The sequence below is a fragment of the Branchiostoma lanceolatum genome, chromosome 12 (genome assembly GCF_035083965.1).
Source record: "Branchiostoma lanceolatum isolate klBraLanc5 chromosome 12, klBraLanc5.hap2, whole genome shotgun sequence".
Lineage (NCBI taxonomy): Eukaryota > Metazoa > Chordata > Leptocardii > Amphioxiformes > Branchiostomatidae > Branchiostoma > Branchiostoma lanceolatum.
In genome coordinates this window covers 5326007-5345795 of record NC_089733.1, presented here as the reverse complement: position 1 = coordinate 5345795, position 19789 = coordinate 5326007, and the positions used below count along the sequence as shown (strand labels likewise).

The 19789-nt window shown below is 45.9% G+C and overlaps 1 long non-coding RNA gene across 1 annotated transcript; it reads right to left on the bottom strand.

The window, feature by feature from the left end:
• Nucleotides 1-13853: 13853 nt before the first annotated feature.
• Nucleotides 13854-15425, bottom strand: LOC136445636 (uncharacterized). Its single transcript, XR_010757427.1, has 3 exons — nt 15267-15425; nt 14968-15074; nt 13854-14617 (listed from the first exon to the last, which is right to left on the bottom strand). It is a non-coding gene; the product is annotated as an uncharacterized lncRNA (long non-coding RNA).
• Between the last annotated feature and the right edge of the window lie 4364 nt (nt 15426-19789).

Below are 19789 nucleotides of genomic sequence, written 5' to 3'. Positions count from 1 at the left end.
CATGCTAGACGAGAGAATTATGAAGCACGTGGGTTACTTCACATTATGTTAGCCAAAGCAGCTAATCTGAAATGTCATAACAGGAGTATACCATGACTAAATCTTTGTTCACCTGTGTTTCTTCTACAGTAGCTGCTGGAATGATCTACCTACAACATGACGTTTGCTGTCGAGGACTTCCAGATGACAACATCTTCAGAAATACAGCTCTATAGTTTGTAACGTCAAAGAGGGAAAATATCACACTCCTCTCGTTAAGGCTAACATCTTTATGCAAGGACGATTGCAACATTTGCACCCCACAACCTTAATAGTTGAACTGCACCCAAATTACATGTGTATTGTGACAGAACATCCAGCTTACTCTGAAGTTTGTAGTCAGGTTTATTCTTACAGCTGTCCATCCCCTTGGAAACCCAGACTTCGGGGACTGTGCCTCTGGCTCAGTGGGGGCTGGTTCAGCTTAGTTAGATGGGTTTGTTTGATGTTAAAGTCATAATTGAGAGATTGCTGACAGGCGTTGTTCGTGTTTGTATTTGTTGCCAGAATTAGATTACTCAACCTACACAATACGTTTTCTATGTTTGAGTTATAGGGTTGTGGTTTTCTTCTTACCAGCTCTTATAAAGCTCTTGAAGGCTACTCCTTGGAGAAGATCATTCCAGTAACGAACATTCTCACCTAGCCTCCTGTCCAACCAGGGTAAACTTGGTCTTCTACCAGCATAAGAACATGAACTACGATCGGCCTGGCCTTAACATAAACCTTACTTGCTATCGCCTCCGAGGATGGAGACAGAGTTAACTCACCTTGACCAGTTACTATGCCGTCATGGACAGCGAGGACAACATCCTCGTGGCTGACTGTTAGAATTAAACGCGTCCTTCGGTTCAGGTGCCACGGGAGGACCCCGGACTGAACACAATGGACTAGCGCAATCAAAAGAATTTTCCGAAGTAGCGGAGAAGTTATAAGTTAGAGAAAGAGTAAAAAAAAAACGATTTCGAGAGTAAAGAAGTCGTCACAAACTAGCAAAGTAACAAGAAGAAACTGCAAGTCGACGCTGGCATCGCTTAACCAGCAGCAGAAGTCTCAAATAACAAGAGTGACAAAGAAATCCTCCTTTTTGGAAACGGAAGGAATTTTGGAATTTCATGCCGGACATCAAGGGGACGGAAAGGAACGACTCACATTCAAAACAGTTTAGCACCAGGCTCGACTTTCGATCCGAGAAGCTGACCTTGACCTATCAATTGCACGATTCCTGGCAGCGGAGAATTGATCTTAACCTATTAATTTTCCGGGTTAACACGCCAGCCCGGTGACACCACTGCTTGATCTTGAGACGTCCTAAAAATGTTAACGTACTGACACCAAAGCACAATATCAGCCCCTACTGACTAGTAATCACAACCAACATGTAACAACAGTTGGCGTCCAGGAGAGCGGTCTCTGTGCAACAACTTATATAATACTATCAAACTAACCTAACTGCTGGGATTTGTTACATATTGCTCACCTGAGCAGGGCCGCAAAACCCTGAGAGCACCCAACTAATAGCTCCGGCTTCTCGTAGTCCCAAACTTGTCTGTCTTCCTATTCTAATACAGATGGTATGTGCTACTCTAATCCGGGGCGTGTCCAACTCAGCGTTCAGCACACCGACTGCCGTCGCCCACTCACCTCCGTCACGGGACAGCGTCGGTTCAGCAATAGTGTTCGTTTTTGCCCAGCCACAGGAATAGCGTTCACTTTTGCTCAGGAATAGCGCTCGTCTGCGGTTTAATCCGTGGCGACGTTCACTAGCACTACTCCACCCCCGCCACGGGCTCCGGACGTAGCCCGTACAAGATGTCTTACAGGATGGGATGGCGATCCTTCCCATTTCCGTGTCGGAGCGCCCGCCGGACGACCTGTCGTTCTTCGGACACTCGATACCGCAGGTGGTCCACGCTGTCTTCTAAATTGGCTATGGCCTCGCAAAGTCAAAGTCTCTACCTTCTTCTGGCGGGAATCCAGGGAAGGGTATAACTATGATGCCGTCGGGATGTCCCCCGACGTCCTCGGTCAGGAGGCGGTGAATGTCCTGGAAGGGCCGGGTCGCGTACCCTCCCCTCTCCGCGACCAGCTGCTGCTTCACGCGGGCCAATCCTCGCCTCTTCTGTGATAGTTGGGCCCTCGCCGTCCTCAGCTCTTCGAAGTCGCGCAAGGCACTGAGGTCTCCTTCCACGTCGGTACCGGCGTTCGCACCAGCGTCAAAGTCGAAATCTGGCTCGGTGTAGGGAGGAACGCTGCCCTGCATGATGAGGCGGCAAAGTTCGTCGTGGGGCAGTTCAATAAGCTGGCACAACTAGGGATGGTTGGTTCTTCCATCCAACCTCTGTAGCAACCGCCAAATCTCTTTCTGTCCTTGGCGGTTCCACTCGTCCCTCGACTCTACGTTCCACTGTAAGCAGGCCACAACCTCTGGCAGATCTTCCAGGCGTGCGTACACCCTGTCACAGCGTATGGGCAGCTCTTCCGCTTCCATTGGCCAGGGAACGACGCTAGGGTCCTGCTTCGGGAAGAGTGAGAGCCGGGTCCGGACCAGATCGAACTCCTGCTTCAGAGGTGTGATGGCCTCTTATGGTGGCGGGTAGTCCTCCCATAGGCGCCGGTACAGTCCCTCATACGGCTGGCATCCCTCCTCTTCTCTTAACAGCCGTATGTGGACGCGGTCGATCCCGACGCCTATTTGTCGCAAGACCGTCTGTCGATCTTCAAGGTCCCATTTCAGCTTCCGAAGTGTTCGTTCGTTCGTTCGTCGCCCTCCACCGGCGGACCTGCCCGCTGGCCTGATCATAGTAGACTGCGAGATTGTTCTGGGCGGCCACCACGTTCTTGTCGTCACGACCGTCCGCCTCCTCTCCAGCCGTCGCGCCCAGATCATTTTCAATCTTATTAACCCGAGATGCACCGGACCCCCTGAAGTTCCTTCTTTCTGAAGAGTGACGACCCGGGTCTTGTCGATCCGACCACCGTCGCGACATCTGCCGGGGTAGCTGCCCATGGTTCGTGCCTGACCCTCCTCTCGCCGCAGGCGGACCTGTGTGGGAAACAGAGTGCATGGCACGTATCCCCCACCCGGTCCAATAAGAAAAATCAAAATCAAATTAACTCTCAACTTTTATACTAATACGTTGGTTCGCAGGTGTCAAGTCTGGCGCCGGCGGTCTGCCGGCATATCGACGGCCTTGGCCCGTCGGTGCCATTTCTAGCTAATACACTACTCAACTCGATCCTTCGAATTATTATTACCACAACGGAATTACGTCTGCCTAATCCACTTAATCCGCGGACTGTGATTCGGTAACCCTTGAAACACTCATGAAGGTCGGGAACGTTACGGATCGCGCGGCCTCTGTCAGTGTGACCTCGCCCGGGGGCAGTGCTACGAGCCCTATTCCCAATATCATTAAAGCATTCACTCCCATTTCCCACAACCGCCGGTGTGTCGTCTGCAGCTCATACGGGTGGCCAAACAACCCCATACCGCCCTCCGTTAACTGAACAGCTTCCCCGGTGTGGGAACATTATTCTGTTTTTCCAATTACATATTGACTCGACTATTCTACTGTTCGTCTATTACATCTTACCCAGAGTAGCCTAGGTACAGATCGAGAGTAACTAAAGAATTAACATGACTTGGAAGCATCATTGTAGAATGTTAGAATATAGCAAAAGGCATTCTTTAACCTATAACAATCAAACTTAATATTGCTTACTCAATACAAAAGAAGTGCCTCTTCTTGTTCGTCTATTACATCTTAGTGTAATTCTTACCCAAGAATTCAACATGACAATGAGGTAGCCTTGGTTGTCAAGTGCGCTCATGAACATTACCAGCGGTCCCAATACTAGTATGCTACAGTCAAATCACAAGTATACAATAACACAAGAATACAAGACTAATGTTATTCATCAATCTATTCATCAGACTCCTTATCTTATCTAGTCTATCCTTACACCCCCTGTTTTAACCTAGCGTCGTCCCTGACGTTACTATTATAAAAACAATACGGTAATGTAAATATGGTTATATAAATGCATATCTAAACATAGAGTATTCAAAAATTAAGCTATACGGTTAAATACGTTCATATAAAAGAGTGTACACAAAGATAGATCACATTCCGGAAACATCAAAAATCACATTATACTGAGATACAGCTAGACATACACACAAAGAAGGAAGAGTAGAGGTAATTGAGTCGATAACCGATGGAAAATAGCAACAACTTAGCCAAACAGAGGATTTTCGTTAGCTTACTTTACTGCACACCCCGGCGACGAGGGTTGGGCTGCCCAATGTTTCTAAAGACACTGGTCATACTCACCGGGTGTCGCCAGTTAGCTCAAGCGCTAACTGCCTCCGGCAAGAAAGGGGAAGGGGGAATTGGGCAGCGTTAAAAAAAGCCTAACCTTGCCTGACCAACGAGCTGGAAAGACCGTCGGAAGTGCAATACCAGTCGCTACAACCGAGCGACAACTAATATAATACTACAAACTAACTTATCCTATGGGGTTCTGTAAAACATGTAGCTCACCTGGGCAAGGTCGCAAATCCCTGAGGGCACCCACCTAGAGCCCCGGCTACCCACTCATAGTTCAGAGTCATATTCTCATGTACGCACACTCTGCAAAGTCCTATCCTAGTGTCCATTTGTTCTACATCGGTGCCCTCCCAATCCGTCAGACTGGAGGCTGCACTGGAACAGCGTTCATTTTCTCTACGCTGGGTCGGGATCAGCGTTCTTTAGCCTCCATCTCTCTTGCTGCGTCGTACTCCTCATCGGAACCGCCGACAATCTCTGCCGACTTCAGGTGATAGTTCTCATCACTCCGATCGCGCAAGAACAGCCGAATCGCCTGTCGGTTCTCCCGAGCCTCTTCTTGCAGGAACTTTATTTCTTTTTCCAGCCTGGCAACACCCTTTGACAGGATGAAGCGTGGCCCCTCCACCGACTCCGGGTGCCTCACTTTCAGCTTCAAGCCGTGGGTCGCCAGGCGAGTCAATACTTCGTCCAGCCTATGCAAATGTTCCTCAAACGTCTTGCCGAAGACGATTACATCATCTAGGTATATCAGCAGAGTGGTGAAATTAAACTCTCCCAATACATGGGTCATTAATCGTTGAAAACATGCTGGTCCGTTGACCAGGCCAAAGCTCAATCTGTTGAATTGGAAATGGCCCCAGGGGAGCGAAAATGCTGTCTTTGGTTTGTCAGCTTCAGCTATACCAACTTGATGCTAAGTCTAATGTACTAAAGTAGTTCGCACCTGACAAACAATCAAGGGACTCGTCAATTCGCGGAAGAGGGAACGAATCATGATGCGTCCTGGCATTTAATTTACGGTAATCTACACAAAACCGCAATCCTCCGCATTTCTTTCTGACTAAAACACAAGGACTAGACCAGGGACTAGTGGAGTGTTCAATGATACCCTTATCTAACAAATAGGCGACGTGGTCCTTGACCTCTTGGTACAAGGCAGGCGGAACCCGCCTGTATCGCTCCTGACAAGGAGGTGAGTCACCCGTGTGGATCTCATGCGTCACGGTTGTGGTATAGCCAAAGTCTGAATCATCTTTTGCAAAAGCATGTTTGTGTTTCTGGAGAAGTGCTGCTAGCTGGTCGCGCTGACTGGGGGTTAACTGCGATTCGTCAATGTCTAAGCCAGGAATAATTTCTTTTAAGCTCTCCGTATCGCCGGTCGGCGTATCGGAGCTGTCATCATAGGTACGGATCAAGTCCACATGTAGAACGTGTTTGTCGTCATGACGAAACCTTACAGAATTCTCTGACTCCCTTACTTCATCAGCAAGGAATGCCTCCCCCAAAATAGCATGTCGGCCAATTGTAATATCTCGTAGTGTAACATTTGCTAAACGGACGGGGTGTTTAACTTCACCAAAACTCTTGGCGACCAGAATGCCATTTGGCAGGACCCCTTCGTTAGGGGGTTCGATAATGACAGTATAGGGACTGTCAGAAGGGCGCGTTCTACAATAGATAGCCATTTCGTTTCGGGCCGGCACTACGATATTGTTTCTCCCCGGCGCCCGAACAAGACCCACTCTACCATCATCGTCAGCAAGGGCCTGTCTGCGTTCATGTGAGCTCAAGGCCTTCTGCCACGCCTCACCTTCTTTACCCCACGGGAGCTTATGTACATAGTTGGATTTCTTCCCGGGGAAGATCGACAGTTTACATCGGTCAATCACATTGGTCTCTAAAATTACAGGGACACGGTTACTGCTGTCGTCAACTACTATCACTCCGACATCTGCTAGCCTATGTTCTAGAATTTCAATGCACATTTCAGCAAAGCCAACCTGTTTAATGGGCAAGCCATTGGCAGCTGTGACAGAGAGCCAACTACTAGCGTCTTGTAAATGCTCCCCCTTTTCCCCAAAGTTTCGAAAGAAGAACTCCTTATTCATTGTCGTTACTTGGCTCCCAGTATCAAGCAAACAGTCAACTGGCACGCCATCGAAAATAGCTGAAACTATTGGCTGTTTTCCCACAGTCCTATTAAACAAGCTGACATCATTAAGGGTGTTGCGACTGTCTACACTACATTTATTGACAAAAACTGAATCATGCGACCGAACGTTTTGTCCCACTCCGTCGGCTTCGGGCGCGGGACGATTTAGTTTCCCTGACTACCAGTGTACGTGGTATAGTGGTTATAGTCAGAAAAACACGCGCGGGCCATGTGGCCAGGGCCGCAACACCGACGGCAATTCGGCCTTCCGTCGGGGGTCCACTTGTCGCCCGGGAGGCCACCTGGCCTATATGAACTGCGGAAGGGTGTGCCCTGCTGACTAGCGGCGCCGGCCTGTTGGCTCATGTGCCCCTTAATGGCGGCGAGTTCCGCCGTTAACTGTGCAACCTGGGCGCACAAGCTACTGCTGTCTGGGGAGCTATGTCTCTCTGCCGTCTGCATTGCCACCCTCATGGTCGGCTCTGATCTAATTTCCTCGTCATACTCCCCGCTTAAATGTAGGGCTTCCTCTCTGACGTCCTTAAACTTACTGCCATTCTTTTCCCTCATCAGTTTAAGCAGGTCTTTTCTAAGGGCCTGATCGCGAAGCCCTGCGATAAATTTGTCTCGCAGGGTGAGGTCAGGGTTTGGCAGTTGTTTGTTATCGACGTCTTTGTCGCTAGCGCGACGCATGACAGTCTGTAGCGCCAAGGAATATTGTCTGATCGACTCCCCGGGCAGCTGCTGGCGGGCATAGAAGGCCTGAATCAGGGCCGAAAACGGAGCCTTATCGGCGTATGCCTCCCTTAAGTGCACGAAAACAATATCTACATCATCTTTATTTGCGTCGTTTAGCAGCTACACTTGTGCTTTTGCCTCTCCCACGCAAGCGCGGCCGACTAGAAAACCCTGCTGGTCCTTGAGCGTCCCCCAAACCTTAAAAGACCTTTTACACTCGAGTATAAATTCATCAACGTCTAGGTCACCCGGTTTAGACGGAAGCCCGGTAAACTGGGGGAGCTTACGGTCAGTGGCCATCACCACATACTGAGGCTTATCGCCGCCAGGCCTCTTAACAATTATATCAAAGGCTCTACACTTAGCAGGTTATACCACAAGAATAAGCAGATAATATAGAATGCTATCAAGGGTGGCCAGGTCGTCGCACTCTCAATACCCAACAAGCGTAACTGACTTACCGCTCTTGTTGTCTCGTCGTCCCGCACAGGAGAAGATTTACCGTAATCCTGCCGACAACGCCATGTAAGGAAATAGCAGAGAGAGGTCCTTCGATGGAAAGTGAAGACAGATTCCAGTTGTTGTCGTGGCCGTTGGGAAAGATCTTTATTCCAAGTCACTCTGCATGTCCTCTCCTCTCTATCCTTAATCCCAGTCTGTCTTACTTAACACACTCTGTTACTCATTTTATATGTTTCACAATCTACATCTACATCTTCCCTGACAGACTGAGTCACAAGATAAATCACACAAAGGTACATGATGAAGAAAGTAGCAAGTCTCAGGGGGAATGGACAACCTTATGCCGAGTTGCACGGCATCGCACAGCCTTAGTCATACAGCCTTGTGCCGCCTTGCTCTGCCTTAGTCATACTCATGTCCATTTCTCAGTAATCTAAGGAATTCCTCTACCTACACACATCTGCTTATACATACTTGATATGCACTATATTACACACACATTGGATGGCATTCTCACGCCCACCGTCTCTGTCTTCTTACTGTAGCAGACTATAAGGTCACTGAAGATGGTTACGTCTGGTTGCTCGGCGTAAGCAGCCATTACAACGGGGTCGCCATACCAAGCTGGCGGTTTACCTCGGTTCGCCTGCAAGGGATACCTGCGTGTGGGCACGTCAGTCTCATTTTTCAAAGTACTGATTTCGTCCACAGGGTCTAACACTGAGAGAGTCGGCTCGTCGATACTGTCAGGCGGGGTATCCGTCTCTGGAGTACCCTCACCTGGTGCGGGTTCTACCATACTCGCTGCTTCTTCCATTACACTAATATTCTCTGACAACACTGACTGCCCTTGACTCACACTGACACTGGGAGAACTGGCAGCAACTTCTATTTGGCCATGAATACTCTCCTCTCCTCCTACCCTGACTTCGTCTGGACTGACGTCCGCAACATTAGAACCGTCGTCCCTGTCAAACTAACGAGGAAGATTACATACCATAGTCAAAGACCTCACTCTCCTCAGTGTCTCTACTTGACGGGGAGGAATCTACCCGAGCCGGTCGCTGTAAGTCGGAAACCCTCTGGGACCTACGTCTTCCCCTAGCTCCGAGCTCAGGTCCAAACAAACAAGGGATTAACATTTCACGATGTAGCTTCCGAGTGGGACCTTTGCCCCTTTCTGGCTCCACTATGTACACTGGGATGTCAGGATCGGGTTGCTCTATAACCACGTACAGAATTTTCTCCCATCTATCTTGGATTTTCTTCCTGCCCTTGCATTTGCTCTTGGCTAAAACCCACTCCCCCGGCAGCAATGGTGCTTCCCGAGCTGTTCTGTCAAACATCTTTTTACGCGTTACAGCTGCCCTATCTGAACGCTGTTGTGACTGTTCATAGGCATAGCGGTACATCTGGTAATGAGCCTGTACCCAGTCATCAGTGCTGGCTTCCCCATCTTCGGGACCTTCATCTATCCCTAGCGTGACCTCTAGGGGCAATCTGGCATTTCGACCAAACATTAGATAACACGGGCTATATCCCGTGCTACTATGAGGTGTATTGTTATACGCGTGCACCAGTTCAAAGATGTACTCAGTCCACTTACGCTTCTGATCCGCCTCTAGGGTCCCCAACATGTCTAACAACGTTCGGTTAAATCGTTCACACTGGCCGTTTCCTGCCGGATGATACGGCGTGGTCGATATCTAAGCGGATCCGTACAATCTACACAGTTCTCTGATAGTTTCAGACTGAAAATTAGCACCTTGGTCACTATGCAAACTATGTTCCTAGGGTCGTGTAGGTAGGTAAGTCGAAAGAGGTCGGCGGTGTGATTGAGGTGCTGAGACTTGCAGAGAAGGAGTCACAATGCACGGTCTGCATGGCATCTCTGACAGCCTCACCCCAGGTCTCACCCAGACCGGCCCTTCCTAATGAGTCCATTCTGAACCCGGCCCTTCCAGATGGTGACTCCAGAGTGGCGCTTGGCTTTCCCATCGAAGGTGCTGGTGACCCCAGGGCCGCACCCTGCGAAAAATAAACGGGTAATACAATTGATAAACGACGCGACCTTGTGAGATGCAAGTATGTCCAGTATCAGGGTGAAATGGCAGAAGTTGAAATCGGGTTACGCCATATCACTGAGTTCCAAGTTCCTACGTCTACACAAATTGAACAATTGCTCTTTCTCTGTATGGTTATCCTGCTGTAAGGTATCTTTATCTACTGGTTGCTGGCCGTTGAAGTGTTCTCTAACTGAAGTATAATGTATGTGACGATTTGCTTGATTACCGAGATATCGCAGTTGGTTTGGGGACATATCATCGGCTGTTCGTATGGGATGGTTATTGAACAATCTATTCTGAATGTTTCTAGTGCTGCATTTAATATGGGAATAAAAACAAAGTGAAGGGCTGTGAGGATGGGTCTAATATTCCTTCCTCCTCAAATGACTTGAAGAGGTCCTTAAAGGCCTTTGGACAAAAGCAGCTCCAAATTCTCCCCGGCGAGTTCGGACATCTGTTCCGCCAGTTCGTCTTGGCTGAGAGAATGGAGGGGGACGTCGGGGAGGAACCTTGCTCTTAGGTCCTCATCGGGTAGAGGAGAGTCGCTCCTCACCGCCTTGATCACCTCCATGAGGTTACGGTTGACAAGGGTGACATCTCCGCGCAGAACGGGAGCTGACATGGTCACACACCCTTTCTCGCTCCATCCCACATCATCGTAAAGCACTCGCTGTCTAGAGACTGCAGCTTCGCAGTCTTACCCCACACATGGAAAAAGTTAAGTTTGACTGCATGTGCGCAGGTTAAATTGCAGTTAAATTGCAATTTAAGTTATCTCAAGTTTGCTTTTACTGTCAAAAGGTTCATGTTGATTCTATTTAGGGTAGAAAAATGAAAATGCCCTTTTGCATTTAAAATGTGCAATTTGTCATTTTTTGTAAAAATCCAGTACATCATGGAATGGATCCTTCCATCTCCTTTCTTTCGTGAAAATGTTGAACATCCTTGATGTGCCGGCCTGATGTTGGTCTCCAGACCATCGTGTTGATGGCCAATTCTTGATTTCATACATCAGGTTCATACCATGGAATACCTTTCTTTAAGATTCGAATTTTTAAAAGGAATCATTAATATATAGAAAAACACACTATCACAAACTACTAAAATACACGAACAGCCTACCTCTTGTCATAATGCATATCATTTGAAACTTTTATAAAGCATTAGTCTGGGTGACAACCACTTTATCTTGAATTCGCTCCAGGCCGAAGACACACAAGGATGCCGATTGGATGACATCATTCACGAAGCAGTTCTGCCTCGCTCTTCTTTCTACTTAGAAATGAGGCCATCTGTGCTAAAGAAAGTTGCCCCATCCTTAAGATACTTGAAATGTTATCAATCTTGAGCTTTTCAAGTATTTTGTTATAAAGTGCAAAAATGTCCTTTGCCACAAAGTTATTGTCATTTTGTCGGACAAGTTCCAAAATAAGACAACGTTCGTTATCTGTAAAACTTCCCTGTTTCAGTTTGTCGGGGCTTCGGAGTATCACCTGCAAATTCGTCTCATTGTGATTCTTCGGTTGATGGGTGTGTTTTTTCCGGCGTTCGGGAGATACAAGGTGTTGGTTATTACTGCACTGTTTGCAATGACAAGTAACAGTGCAGGCCATGTTGTTCTTGAAACATGCACATTTGATACTATTACAGCGCATTCTGTTTTGACCCTTTTTTGATAATTTTTCCGCATGTGCAGGAGAATTTACTGGTAGCAGATTTGGTTGAGGCACAGTCATTTACTTCTTTTTCAAACACATTTGGCGTTATTGGCTTCTTTTCTTTCTGTACAATATTATCCATTGGGCTATCTACGGCAGTAGCCGCATCATAGTGCAGGTTGGTTTGATCATAAATAATGAATATTGCGGGAACAGGGTGTGATGGGCTTGATGTTGGCGTGATGCTGATTACAGGCATGCCTTGAATGTTTGAGAATACTGTAATAGTTGCCAATGCTAACAGAACAACGTCCCCTATATCTATATTGTAAATTCCGCTCTTGATAATCATTTGAAAGTATTCTGCATGAGATGGGAAAGCATGTAGGTATTCTTCATAATTATTCATAAACTCTTGAGCAACCAACTCTCTTAATGGATCCTTAATCGCTGTACTATAACAGATTTTTCTACCGATTCCGGGTTGAGTCCAAGATTCACAAGAGTCTTGTATGATTCAGTGTCCTTCAGATAATACGCTTGGCTTTTGATGGATTGTGTGACTGCAGCAAACATACAATTTCCGTCTGGACTTACATGTGTCATGCTGAAACCCCATGATCTCAATGTTTCCCTTATTTGGTCTTCAGAGTCTTGAATGTTTCTGTTTCCAATGTTTTCTTTAACATGTCTAAAGGACATCTCTTCATTATGTTGGCTGTTTGCGGTCTGCTTGTCATTGTTTTGTTTCTTCCTTTTTTTTCGTCCAGCTGGTTTCTCAGAGTCCATGAGTATAAAGTTAGATCCTTCAGTTCCTTTTCTAACGCTCGCTTTGCCGATCTTGTTCATTTTCCAAAGCCTTCATATTGACCTGTAGGTTGTTTGTCAAGTCGACCAGGCTTATGTACTGTTCTTGGATGTCCCCTGTGATATGTTCAGACATTGTCGGGTTTGGAAAATCCGTTCTAGCGTTCTCTCTGTCGATTCGTGGTGAATCGGAAGTGGGAGATCGGCTAAAAGAGCTGATAAGGCGGTCACCAACCTTTTGGTGTGCCAACTGGGACTTTGAGTTTCATCAAAGTTAAGTAATACGGGAGTCTCTGGCCGTTCTTGGTAGCATATTTGGTGATGGTGTACATTGACATATCCGGTGGATCCTGTATGCACTCAATATGCTTCTGCTGGGCCTCCCAGACCTTGTCGATGGCTTCTATGCCCTTGAACAGATGGACCTGATTGTCGTCCATTCCCACCGGGCCCTTGAGCGTGTTGATGGTAAACTCCACCCAGGTAAATGTCTCTTGGGCACCAACTGTCACCCTGCGAATGTAGTGTTTTAATTGTTCTTTAGTGATGTGAGACGCCATCATGTCTTCGTCTGTGGGACTATTATACCGGGTTGGCTCACCTGCCCTAATGGCAGCGATCAGTCTGCCCATGTCTTCCTTATTGTAGGCTAAACCGCTGCACTCGGGGCAGACTTGAATAGCGCGTACTTGAGGTGGTGGTCAGTGCGGATGGCTGTATCAAACCGGTGCATCCAGTGGAATGCATCCAGGCGAGTAAGCATTCCGTCCTCCACCACTCACCAAACAATGCTGGATATAGACAGTGAGTCTTCGCAGTCAGTAGGTGTCTTTATACCTTTCAACAAGTCAACGGATGAATTCCGGTGACCGTGACTTGGTTTCCGACTTGGGTCGTCCTTTTGGGTCGTTCTCGGCTTGGGACAATATCTTCCCCAGCCATGATGTACACAAGTGCCACCAGAAAGTAGTACGAGACAAAGATGAATCATCCGCTCACCAAGTGTTCACATTGTATTTACATCAGTTTCCGATTGTGACACAATATTCTGCCCAGTAGGTCTCCTTACATGTACAGGTCTGTTTTCGCTAATTTTTTCGTTGGAATACAGCTGGCCAAGTCCAGTGGAGAAGACAGGGCGTTGGCGATAGGTAAGGGCTCTACTTAGCTCCTTTTGCATCTACAGATTGTCGTTATTGTGGTCTTAATTTGTAGAATGAATCTTCAAGATGCATGTGTTGTCTTAAATAGCTATCGATATATTGTTCTGAAGGATAGTAGGCTGATTAGGCCGGTTATTTCAGTCACGCCGTGTTGTATAGTCACGAACCTTCAGTTTTCCTTAAACCTTAAGATTTGCCCCAGTATCCAGATTATAATTGAAGGCAACGTCCTGTACTATGTCGGTGCTTAAACGCTCGTTTTAAATGTACCGATTCTTGACAATTTTGTAAGAATTTGTGAAGCCGGTCGCGGCTGACAATCTGTGTATCTACTTCTGATCAGTACATAAAAGAGATCTACTCTACTGTATATTCTAAAAAGTATGATCATGGCCTATACTTGAAACTCAACAAGAGAGTTACAATTTCACTTGAAACATGGAATGACGTCTATTTATACTTCTTTACAATGTATGTTGTTCAGAAAATGCCAATCTAAGTCTAAAATAGGAAAGAAAAACTAAACTATTGTTTATGTTTATAATGTTAAAAGTACTACTAGTAAAGTACTGTGTCAACTTTCCTTTCAGATTTACATGAATTTCAAATCAATATCAAATGTAAGATGGGTTTCTTTATTTCAGTTACTTTAATCTAACATTAGTTATCAAATGACGAGAAAAACATGCATATTTACTGCATTGTTTTAGTTATCTGCTACCATGCAATGTTACCATAGTGATGTAGATGTCAACATGAAACAGGACCCAGAAATTGAACATATATGCTATCCTACAATGCTATCGTACTATGTTTGTTTTGACCAATATCCTTAATTGCCTTGATCCACTTAAATCCATTTTATCACTTTCCAGGTGTTCTTAAAGGCCAGGTATTGGTCAAACTTTCTTTTGATGGCCTTGGTAAGGTCAGTCGGATTCATGTACTGGTCTTTCACAACATGACGTTCAATGAAGACCATGGCCGGGGCAATACAGGGAGGGTGGGGCAGCTGGAATGTATACTGTGCCCCGACCATGGTCAGGAAGGCCTCCAACACAGTTGAGCAGTGGGTTATGGGCTGCCCCTGGATCACAACGTACACCTTGTCCTGGCCCTTTTCAGTCTTCACCACCAGGAATGACGGTCTCTTTTGGGGGGAGCAGAGGTCAATCTCCTCGACTGTAGCACCGTCCTGGTGATAAGGAACAGATAAAGCTCTTTAAATTGTTGAAAGAAGGCATTGTATGACAGTTGGTTAGTTACATATTTATGACTTATATAGAGTTGACATTAAACACAAGGTTTAACCAGCATATTAGTAATTCTTTATGGATAATATGATACAACTAAAATTACCGCCATAGTTTACACTAAAGGCCCTTCAATTCTACCTTTCATGCTTGGCTCACACATTTTTATGACAATTTTCCACAAATTGCTGCCCTAGCAAATTCACAAGTCAGCCGTACAATTGAGTTAACAGTTAAAAACATTGCATGGCATGGCATGCTATTGAAAGTCTATGGAATGAATGAGACTTACGGCGAGCACCACAACCAGCATTTCTGCCCGCTCCAGTGGTGATGGTGGAGCAGCTGTCCCTTTGAACACTTCTGGCAGCACCTGGAGTGCCTTCCGGACCAACTTGTCTGTGGTTAAAACAAAGGAATTTGTCAAAAACTTGACAATTCACCTGTAGAGCTACCATCCCACATCTACTTGGTTTCGGACCGACAGAATTAGAAGAAGACCAGGCAAGCAAAAACAGTATATTCCCTCCTGTGGAGGGGAATTTAATTATTCATCATAATGTTACAGGAAAACAAAGGATAAAGAAATACCCTAGACCTGTTTCTTGTCACTGAGTGGACCCCTTCCTTCTCAGCAATGTAGATGCAGGCACAGCTATAGAAGAGGGCCAGGCGTATTCGCCCTGATACACGCTCATCACCTCTCATCACCTCCAGATTATTTCGGTTAGCAATTCTGAGGTAGTCGAAGTCTCTGTCGAGAAAACGAAAGTACATTAATACATTCTATAATCCCAGACCTTAATAATAAAATACGGTGTACCTTCATAGTTTTGTGATTGCATAGTAGAGCATGCAACACTTTTTGGCATTGAGAATGTACTGTATTACCACAACTAATCTTTATTTGTTTTATATACCTCAACGGGATGTCCCAATCTTGAAAGGCCTGGAGGATTTCCCTCTTCACCTGGTCGCTGGTATATGTATTGTGAATCTGTACGTGGGTGGACGCATACTCAGTCATGTCCACCCTTGCCGCACGCCTGGGGACAGTTGTTGTTCCAGCAGGGACCAGCATTATCGGCTTTCTGGTCGGATGTACCTCCTGGGTCGAGCGGCGCGGCATCTGTAGTTCAAGAGATGGGATAAATAATGGTTAATTACCCGCCATAGCATGTTTAATCGAATGGGATGCGCATGTGATGATGACTGTCGTCTCCTTTGGCCGTCACAATCTTAAAGCATCTGTCCAGGAAACGCGGAAGTGTTTCAGTGCAAAAGGCATGCAATAGATGTACAAAAGCGTCATGCTTTTGTCACTCCCAATCGGGGATTAACCATGTTATTGTGTTTCGTAAACTGTTGATTCGGAAGGACGGGATAAATGTAGGAAGAATTCCATGTGAGGTACAGTGTGGGCGTTTGTTACAAGGATGGCATTGGCAGAATTTATAAATTACACTGGAGGCTTCATGCTTCCTGCTTGCAAATGAATTTGAAATGACTTTTAATCAACTAAGAAACAGACGCAGGATACAATGTATTAGGCAGTCAATGATTGCAAAGACTACTTTAGCACAACTGTTTTTAAAAAAATTATTCGGATTAGAAAATAGCCACTTGGAAGACAATATTAGTAGGTATTCAGTGATATCCTTACGCTCGTAGGCATGGTTCATGATTTCCTCCAAGGTCCTCTTTGCTTCCGTCCCTCCTCTACCAATCTGGTAAACCTCATCTACCAACAACACGTTTTCGGCAGACTTTTCAAGTATACTCCTGACCTTCCTCTCCATTTCGTTGACGTACTGTAAGTGCTAAAGATAATCTTCGCAATCGACTCGCCCATCCCAACAACGGCCGATGAATGCGCTGCGCTGGCTGCCCTGTTTGCCGCATTCCGCTTGGACGTTCTTGACTTTGGAAGTGACTTGCTCGTGCGTAGGTGATGGGCTTCGCAGATGTTGGTTTGGACAATGGACAATTTGTACTCTATAGCGGTCCATAGTTGTTCCTTGTCCCCCTTCCGCCATGCACAGACTCTGACTCCAGGGAAGGTGGCACGGTGTCACGGCCTCGCCTTGCAGGCGAACGACACCAGCTTGCACTTTCAATGATTGCCACTGAAGCATTCCAAGATGTTATCCTTTGCCTCGGTTACAGCCCAAACTCGTTGTCGGTGGGATGGCGCGCCCTTGCCACTGTATGGGCTCTGTTTGGCAGCGTCGCGCGTCAAGATGCCTCAAAACGCTGGGAATCTATTATAATAATGATAAGTTTATTGCAAATTCCTGTCCGAAGGCTTTCGTTTATAAGTAATTTTCTATACCGGCTTCTTTCTATTTCCAGAGGATGAGCACTGACTCTTGCTAATGGCTGAGCGCAGATCAATATCTGCAAGATCAAGATATCTCTCTATATTGAACATGGTCTTACATTTTGCATAAAATCTACCGCTGTCGGTTACCAAGGTATGAAAAAAATGTATGTATATATCGGTTACTCTCCTTCTCAGCACTTTTCCGACATTTTCAGGTTTACAGTGTGTACAGTGCCACAAATAGGAATATCCATTGTAATATAGTATATATTAAACAAGTTTTAATAATGTTCGCCTACGGGTATTCGTCAGAAGACTTTGCTGTAGGTGGAGTTCGTCCGCTTGAAGGGTATGTGTACGCTCACCAAACGCTATCGTAAGATGACCTACGGCTGGGGTCGAGACTACAGATTACAGACCAGGTCCAATGTTCTGCAGGTCCAGGAATCCTGGAAGGGGGGGGGTGTACGGGCCACAGGCAGCCGGGAACTGCTCCAATGTGCTTCAGGAAGGTATTGTCTTCTCCGCAAATGTTATCTTCGACCAAGGACAACCTCTTTTGGTTCCTGCATGCAGAATGGAAAGATATAGATAAAGAGCATTATAGATAGTGGCAGATTCGAATAAATGACAAAACGCAAGCCAACTACAACTCAAATGCCATGTATGGCACAAACATCAATGCGTCACAATATTGTGGAACTAGCATCATGTTTCAGACTTCGAGAGAAATGTACGAATTGTTCCAGTACCTAATAATTTCCTTGATAAACACATTTCATTACAATTGTGCCACCACCCCCTTTGACTTGATTTTAAATTTGCAACTTACCTCTTACAAGTATCTTGTCTTTGCAAGACAAAATTGTATTAAGTCAGCCATCGCCCATCCCCCCTGGCTTTCCGAAGTTGAAGTCATCTGGAAGGCCCTCCACCACAACTGTCTTTGCCTCAACTTTGGAATAGGGGAAGCGTGTCTTGGTTCCTTATGCCTGCCCTGAAAGAAACAACAACATTGAAATGGACTGCTTGGATTGTAACACCATCATGCAATACTGTCGAATGGTTATTACTTTAATAGGTAGAAGTATGAGACTTGACTGGTGTCTTATCCTCTGTACTGGTAACTGGTTGCTATTTGCTCTAATACATGTAACGTCCATGTACTACAAGTTGTGTCCAGTTACAAGTCTGACCATTTTTTTGGCAACAGGCCTAAAATGATAAGTATAAATTCCAAACCTCATGAACTCCACCCCTGCTGTGGTACCGTCCTGCAGGACCTTCCTGTTGTTGTGGTGGTTGAGGGCCATACCACAAGTCTCTATCTTCTTCAGCTTTAAAAACACAAACTTTGCTATAACATTAAAGTCTGTAGCTGTTAACTATCTAAGCTTGTCCTTGTATTACCCAAGTAAAGCGATGTCAGGCCTGATAACGTCTTCCATTTGTAGGTGCTCGGACCCTGTTTAGTTGCCTCCTTCATGTAGAACGTTCGGATACCCACATCTCTCATGGCTTTCTCTAGCTTTTCAGCTACGTCTTGGTCAATGACCCAGCCAATGAACCGGAACATAAAAAAAGTTTTCAAATAGTCACATGAAAATGCATGTAATAGATGACACATATTGGTGCTTAGCATTTAATTGGGGACTCTAGTGGATTTCTGGTCTATAACATCCATCATTATACAGCGGTACGGTTAACTGAAACGTGTAGATTTCAACACGAACATACCTGCAACATTACATGTACATGGTTACCAATGAAGGCGTGTCCATGCTTGCCGCTTGAAATGAAACGACAAAAGACCATTCTTTATGTATATACAAAGCCATACCATCTTGATCCTGTCCTCCAGGCGGAGGAAGTTTCCTCTTGCCTTGTCAGGTTCGTCGTGATCCTCCTTTTCCCCATCTTCGCCAATTTATTCTCTTTTGCTTTAAGTACCTCCTGCAGGTCTGCTGCTTTCACCTCCTCGGCCCGTGCAGCATCTACGGCATCCACGTAGGTCTCCAGTCCGTGGAGACGGAAGTCGTGCAGGCCCTGTGTCATGTTTACACCATGCTCGCCATCTTCTAACAACTTTCATGTTAGGATGTATCCAAACATGTAAATGTGGTCATATTGAAAAGACTATCACATAAGAGTATCACATTTCTTTAAAATACAACCGTGTAACATTCATATTTCATCTTCAGATGGGACTTTGCAAGCTAACAGACATGTCGTTTCTTGTAATGTATAAGGTATGTTAGTTTCGTAATCGAATAGCTAAGCCTCACACGGTCCTCAAACCTTGTCATATGGTTGAAACAAATCGACATTCATTGTAAATCCTATATTATATGGTTCAGACCGAAAAGGCTTCCCATCATAATGTTGAAAATCTTTCCACATATTTCCATCCCTCACATTTCTTCAGGAATCCTGGTTTCTTAACTAAATCCGACAGTGAGTCTGCAATACTACGATAACAAAATGTTCGTTTGGGGCGAAGATACTCAACGCCATTCTTACCAATTACTCTTTTCATGAGCAAAGTGCCACAGGGACGGCCAATCGGAAGTATCCGGACAACTTGCCCTAGGAAGGCGCCAGCCTCGTTCTCGGAATGCCAACAAGCTCCTTGGGAAGCGGGGCTCTGATATAGCCACATAAACTCGACCCTCCCATTCTAAAGAACTATTACTCATATCAGGTTGGCCCTGCAGCTGAGAAGACGGTCATGTATGTCTCCTCTTTTGACAGGTTCAGGTTGTTAGTGACCTTTTTGTGGCCCATACTTATT